Source organism: Physcomitrium patens, chromosome 10 (genome assembly GCF_059467195.1).
Source record: "Physcomitrium patens ecotype Gransden chromosome 10, ASM5946719v1, whole genome shotgun sequence".
NCBI classification, from domain to species: Eukaryota; Viridiplantae; Streptophyta; class Bryopsida; order Funariales; family Funariaceae; genus Physcomitrium; species Physcomitrium patens.
The window spans coordinates 5191439-5199071 of NC_143419.1; the positions used below are offsets into that span (position 1 = coordinate 5191439).

Here is a 7633-nt window from a genome sequence, read left to right on the forward strand (position 1 = left end):
GCGCTGGTTGTGTGCTATGAATAGGATTTGGTGTGTTATTTGTGTGAACTTGATTCATCCTAATTGGTCAAATAGCTTATATATATCTTTATATATAAATATATATATATATATTAACGATTATAAATTATTTATTTCACTTATTATTATTATTATTAATGTAATATGGTGTTTGAAAAATTTGTTGTTGTTTCAATTCATAAATAATGATGGTTAAGTTTAGAAACTTTCTCAAGTTATATTCTTGTGTTACTTTTTCTTTTTCTTCTCTTCAATATTTGATTGTTTGTATTTTGATTTTTTTTGTGTACATACACTACATAATAAAACACTGCCTAGTGTTACCATGTGACATATATTAAGATGTTTGATTTGTTTAATTTCAACCATATTATTCATATGAACATTTAAGTATTGATTTATTCATAAGATTGTATTGGTTGCTTTGGATTTGATAATTGAATTGAGTAAAATATTATATTTACCAAATCATCCCTTATTAAATTACAACTTCTACAAAGTTATGGGGAAAATGGTGGAACCAAGATGGTTTCATGGTGCTAAACTATTACTTGCTAAATTATAACTTCTCATAAGTTTTATTCTAGAATATACAAACCGACCCCATAATTTATTAGAAATAATGCAAAATTAAAGGAGTAGAAAACAAGCACAAATCTTTATTTACTAAAATAAAAATTACTATACAAACTGAATTTATTGCAAACGAAGAGTGGTATGGTATTGTGAAGCTACAAGAGTGCTTTAATGGAATATAATGAGGTGGTGAAGCCATGCTCAAGCGTGGCTGAGGAGGAGGAGGAGGCCGCCAGGGTAAAGCCGCGGCAGCGGCACGTTGGAGGGGGATAGGCGGCATGGCCATTCAATGACGTAGCGTCTGCCCGCGGCACCGCCGTGACAACGTGCTCCTGCCGCGCTCTCTCTCCCCCTCCAAACCACCCACCCAACCCAACGTTGATGAGCCCGCCTCTCAGGTCCATGTCGACAGAGATAGAGAGAGAGCGCGGGTGGGGATCCATCCAGGCTGGGCGGGCGCAATCACGCAGGATACAGCAAATCACGGGTGGGAATCCCCCCACCCCCTCTCTCTGTCTCCCCCCCTCCCAGGAGCTTTCTTCCTTTGCCCTTTTTCTCCTCTCCTCCGGCTCTTGCCACTCTGTCTCTCCGTCGGGCGGGCGCGCTGCACAATCTCTATTTGTCGTCACATCACAACCATGGCAAATGAGAGAGAGCGAGAGTGAGTGAAGGGGAGAGAGGGATACAGAGAGAGGCGGGGGAGGGAGAGGGAGAGGGAGAGGGGGATAGAGACGGATAGAGAGAGAGAGCGGGAGACGGAGGGAGGGAGAGGCGGGAGGATGGTTTATTGAGACAATCGCTGTGGGATGATGGCCTGGGTGGCCAACCCTGTGCGTCCCATTCAGTTTCCTTTTCCCCTTTCTCCCCCCTCTCTCCCTTCCCTTCCCTTGGTGTTGGCCTTGTGGCCGGTGGGACTGGCGGGGCAGAAGTACTATAAATACCTATTTTGCCACCATCTTCTCACATTCACTGGGTACTTGTGCCCTCCTAGAGAACTGCCCCCCCCCCCCAAATTTCTGTAGCATACTGCCTTTCCCCTCGCCTTTGCCTCTAACTCTGCACACGCAGGAACCAGCTCCTCGCAGGTTTCGCAACCCCAGACTGAGGTCGTGGTGCTGGTGTTGCATGGCTTACGCCTCCCAATTTTACGGGATGGAGTGGTTCCCTGGCGTGTGCTCACGTGAGGTGACAACCGCCGAGGTTGCTTACGGCGACGGGGGAGTAGGATGTGTTGTGTTATTCTTCCCTTTCTTTTTCTATGTTCTCTCTTCTCATTTCGACAGTGGTGGCGGAGGTAGGCTCTAGTGTGTGCGGATTCACTCCCCAGAAGTGTCTGCCGAAAAGTGCCTTCGGCGATGTAGAGTGAGAACGTAGTGTCAACTGTTTTGAGATTTTCGTAGGTTATTGTGTCTGTGCCGCTGTGTAATGCGCATGAGGTGAAGTATATCCACTAGTTGCGCGTGAGTTGTTTCGGAGTTGAGCCTCATCGATTCGTTATGGAAAGTGGCGTCAAATTGGGACCGATGATCCAGCTACACTGAAGACACCTGATAGAACTGCGAAATTTCTGGATCATAAATTTGCTCAATGCTCTCTGGAGCTTCTGTGTTACCACGTTGGAGAGAGTGTTGATTTGGACTCCCTGATAGGGCTTAGGCATCTTTCAGCCCTTGCTTCGGGTTTTCGTCCTTATTGGCCTCCCTCATTGGGCCTCAGAAGCTTCACAGAACATTGACTTGATTTGTGACCCTGTGATGAGGAAGAGAGTGTACCGGTTTACGGACATCAGTCTCAACGCTAATAGCCCGATGTTATGCTAGTCACTCTGAGTATTTCCACAGCTAAGAAGACCGGATTACGCGGTATCCTGTTGTGGCTGAGTTGCCAATTTTTGGTATCTTCTTGGTTTGGTGATGAGACCAGTCTCAGTTTCCAAGTATAATGAGTTCTTGAGTTTATGTGCATTCGAACAGGTCTTTCATCTCTTCTGGGAGTTCCAGGGTGCCGACTTCCTCACCGGTTTTCTTTAGATCTTTCTACTACGAACCACGTTACAACTCTAATTCTCTCCTTGTGATCATCTTTGCGCTCGTAGTCATTCGACGTAAATGCCACGGGAGGTGTTCAATCTGACGATGAAATTAGAATCATGTTAAACGTGATCTTCTGTGTGGCATTGCTGTCCCGGTTTCTATACACACTAGCTTGACGTCTACTTCCTTTGATTATATTTGATGGCTGAATCGCAGTGTACTGCATCACTCCTACGCTCTGCCATTGCAAGTGCGGGTACAAGTATATGATCCTGCGGATTTAGGATTTTATTGGACATCGAAGGTGCGCGCTCCTACTGCATCCCCTGTTTCTGTCACTTGAAGGTCCAAATCTAAACTTGAATTAATTATTGATTCTCTCTTTTACACAAGTTTGACGATGTGGCCATCGCAAATTTGCGGACGTCACGTGCTGTCATGTATCTAACAGATGGTTGCATCGTTTGCACGTACATCCTGCGAACTCCATGTCACATCTTAACTCGTCAGCAATTGTAGACTTAAGCTCGACTTCGGATCGGCGACTGTCTGTTCTAGAGTATGCCAGATTGCTTGTGGGCTAAACAGCCACGAGAGTTCCATTCTCGCATGCCTGAAGTTTGTCACTCTAGAATGGGACATATTTGTATGGTGCTTTGGTTTGTGCGCAGCACTTTCTGCGTCAATGTTTAGAAGTTGGCGAAGGAAGTATGTGCGTCACTGGATGTTTTGGAACCCTAAATCACTTCAATACCTTCTATACTCTGGTGTGTGATCTACTCAATAGACATCGTTAGCTCATGCTTACAAGTGTTCTGCAATTTGTGTTATTGTTGAGCCCATTCTTCGGGGTCCAGACGTATCGCAGGTAGCGGGATATCAGACGCACAGTTCAGCTCTCAGACGTTAAGGACTGTAATGTGCAGCGCCTTTCGAATGTGCATTCCACCACGAAGCCCATCCTCATATCGTAATAACTCTTAATCTTTAAGAGAATGCGGTCGAAACCATCGGTCTTGTACCCCTTGCATCTGTCCTCCGCAGGAACGGTTCAGTTGATCGAGTCCTTGGTGCAGTGTCCCGATTATCACCATCTTACTACACATTTCCTTTCGGTTGAACAGAAGTTCTGAGAGTTTCCAGGACTTCATCGCCGTTACATGTACACGCTTGACATACCCCGCGAGCGCTGATTGTGTCCCCGCCCACATATCGTACACGAGTTGTGACTACCGCGTGGCCCAACTGATATCCTCCGCGTGCACCCCGGCTGTAAGGTGAAGGTCGCTGTCGTGCCTGTACTGGCGACCCTCCTCGGGGACAGTCTTTGTGATCTGGTGCGTGACACACCGCATACATTCGGCACCTGAGGACCTCCCTTCTGCCACAGTTTATTCCAGCCTCCACCGATACGGAGATTAGTTCAGTCTTCAGAGCATTCCTCATTAGATCAATCAGGTCAGGTCAGCTCCTGGAAACCTTATCAATCGCGTTTCAACCACCAGACTACCATTGTTTCTCCTCTTTGCCCTGATTAGCAACTCTGCCCAAATATACACACACAATGTGGATGAGGCAAACTTTTACCTCCTGGCACCGCGCATCGCGTACTGACACTATCATGCAACTCTCGTGTCTCCGACTTCCTTCATGTCTACCACGTTTCGAAACCATTGAAGCTCCAGCGACAGAGAAGACAACCCATCATACTGAACGCGGCTGAGTAGCCGACAAGCCACGGAGTTCTCAATCATTTTACAAGACGCATTCCGTTCTTTCTGTGACTCTGCATCAGTGGTACAACATCGTCGACGATGAGTACTGATCAGTTGAGAACTGCTGCCTACACCCCCTCCCCTCTCCTCCACCAGACATTTTAGCCTGACCATGGATTGATCAGTGCATTAACTGCGATATCCCTGCTCAACTGATTAAATGAGCTGAATGTTACAAGGTCACAGAAGACAGGAGGTCAACTACACGAGCATGATTTCTGCACGAGGTCGGTGCCGTTGTTTGCACACCTCTGTGGCGAGCGGACAACTGCTGCAGTGGCGGCTCTCGGAAGTAGGGAACGGATGGAAAGCTCGCATCAAAGCGTAAGAATAATCCCAAGTGATTATACTCGTTCTGATTAGTGAAAATGATCGCCCTGATTACTGAGAATGGTCGTCCTGATTAGTTGGATGCACTCAATAATGGGGGGGGGGGGGTGTTTGACGAGTGATTTTGGTGGAATTCGCTAGCAGAAAGTGGGAAAGTGGATAATATACACTACTTTGCTGGTTTTGGTCAAAAAGTGGTTTGCATAAAGTTTGCAAAATGATTGGAAAAATCAATAGCGATTTTCCACTGATGCCCATTCCTTTCTTGTTGCTTCTCTTGCCCTGATTCTATTACACCACCGTTCGACGCTAGGGGTAGTTGGCACTTCCTACCCTTGTATTTTGAAATTTACAAGTATCAGTTATTTTCTCCGTTTATATTTTGCAGAAGAATATATGTATGTATGTATATATATATATATATATATATCTTTGTATCTTTATATAGACACACATATATGTTCTCAATGATCTCTGTTTGTGTCTTGCTCTCTCTCTATCTATATATAGATAAATACATGTGTTCTAAATGAACTTGATGCTGTTATTAAAACCATGTATACATTTTATTCCAACAACATATAAGTATTTCAATATTATTCTTATTACTTTACCTTCTGGCTACTTTACTTTTTATACTAATTGTTAAACAGTTGTAACATGTTTATATCTCCTTTATATTGTACACAATTTCTATCTTACCTTTAAGCAAAACTTTGCAACTCTATTAACAAGTTTTATTTAATTATTTATTTGTTCTTTTCAATTACTTCTTAAAATCCTTTACACAAAAAAACCAACTGAAAAAAGGCAATGACGATTGTACTATGTACATAAAACATGGAACCACAGATTCAAATGTCGTTAAATTGAAAGAAAAATTTAAAATTCATGTAGCACTCCTCTAATTAACAGAAAAGGTGTGATTTCTTGACCCACAAAGACGTTCTCCGACATTTAACATTTACAACTACACTTAAATAAATAAAAAAAAGTTATTAGTGACACGTTGATACTATGTTTATCATTGTTTGTTATGCTTTGCCTTTTTTAAGATGCAAGAGCAAACCTTTCTTGCATCTTTGGAAAAACAAAACTTTCATTATTCCTTCAAAGTGTATTTTTAATGTATTTTACAGTTTTTTTAAAACACAAGAATAGAGCTGATTTTGAAATACCTTCCAGTGTGATAAAATGATGTAAAAAAGTTTAAATTAAGACATGTTAAAGAAAAAGAAGCAGTTGTAACAAGAACGTGCAATAAATTTAGTTTTCCGACATCACTCACATGACTTTGTTAGGAAAATTTTGCCATATTTTCAAAGTAAATTAAAAATATCACTTTTTTATTTTTATTTTTATTTATAAAATTACTTTAATTTTTATGTTTTCTGTAATTGAATACAACATTGCTGGCGAAATTTGAACATTCCTTGGATTAGTGTTTGTTTCTACTTGTGTGTCTCATTTAACCATATTAGAAATGTCATAACTACTAAAATTCTAAATACATATATCAAATGGATTCCTTAATATTAACAATTTGATGATCTCACAGTCATAATATGGTTCTTTTAAAATAAGTACCTACAGGAATGTTTTGATGAAATCTAGACTGTCTGATATTTTGATTTTTTCAAATATTTTCGAGAATGTATAAAAAAACAACGAAGGATGTTAAAATATATTTCTTTTCTTGGAACCAGATTATCATATTAATTATTATTTTTTATAATTGATTTAATGCATTTTGTTGGAATTTCATCATTATAAAACCTTCATCCTCAAAGATAAAGTGAGAATTAAAAAAGTAAAAGAAAAAAGTAATTTGAGAAGATTTTGTAGTACTAACTTTATGAACCGTTTTTTTAGAATTGATAAGTTTCCTTTACAAATTATAAGAAACTTTTCAACAATATTTATAAAATATCAGTTTGAAAATAAAACTCAAAAATATTTGCAATCGATAAAATGAAATTAAGTAATACGACCCGAGATAAATTTGAAGGATTTGAAACTCGATTTTAAACGAATGATTTTGAGTCTGTACAAGATATTCATGTAATCTACACTCTCTTTAATTATATATATATATATATATATATATATACATATATTAAAAAAAAACATGAATATGGACTGGAAAATATTCAGTAAATTATACAAACACACTTGAGGGATCAAATTTCAGAGTGAATTCTGTTTTTCATGTTCATTCTAAAACAAAACATTTCATAAGCAATCACCATTATTAAACCCTCTTCCATAACAAGACATTCATCTTATGCAGTAAAAGTTTTCCCTCATTCACACCACAAACATAACAGCACCCTTTCTATCACAAACAACAGTCCACTTGGCATCAAAATGCAGCACTCATCATGCAAACTAGAAAACAAAATAAAAACTGATGCTATTTCACAAGGTACGAGTACGAAATTCAGAATTAACACACCCCACATGGAGTAGAAAATATCACATGTAGGTAAAGCCATGAGAGGGGGTGGGGGGGACCACAACTTTCACTACTCAATTAAAACTACAAAGAATTGCCACTTTTTGTATAAAAACTTGCTATTCTGCAAAGAGGCGAGAGCTATAAGTTGAAACACACCCTCACACTATCAACACATGTTTGTTTTTATTCTAGTACTAGTACAATAGTCTGCAAGCAAGGGGGTCAGCAAGCGCCGCGAGCTCACTCACGGACGCAGCGCGCATCGACGCAGTCATGTCAACAGAGGGAGGGAGGGGGGGAAGATATTAGAAGAAGGAAACATAGATCACACAATCTGTGTTACATTACACACATGTAATGAGAAAAGTACGAGTGAAAGCGCAGCTTGAGGTGAGGTGGTGCCGCTGCGAGCCAAGGAGATTGCTCAATGCTCATGGGCC

General features: G+C 40.7%; 1 long non-coding RNA gene across 4 annotated transcripts; it reads left to right on the plus strand.

Annotated features, from left to right (window-relative positions):
* The first annotated feature begins 1121 nt into the window (after positions 1-1121).
* Positions 1122-5111, plus strand: LOC149988227 (uncharacterized). Of its 4 annotated transcripts, none has more exons than XR_016505030.1 (3): positions 1122-1891; positions 2847-2975; positions 3141-5111. It is a non-coding gene; the product is annotated as an uncharacterized LOC149988227 (long non-coding RNA). The 4 variants fall into 4 exon arrangements; XR_016505032.1 differs by having other exon boundaries at positions 3488-5111; XR_016505031.1 differs by having other exon boundaries at positions 2847-2934.
* Positions 5112-7633: the final 2522 nt, after the last annotated feature.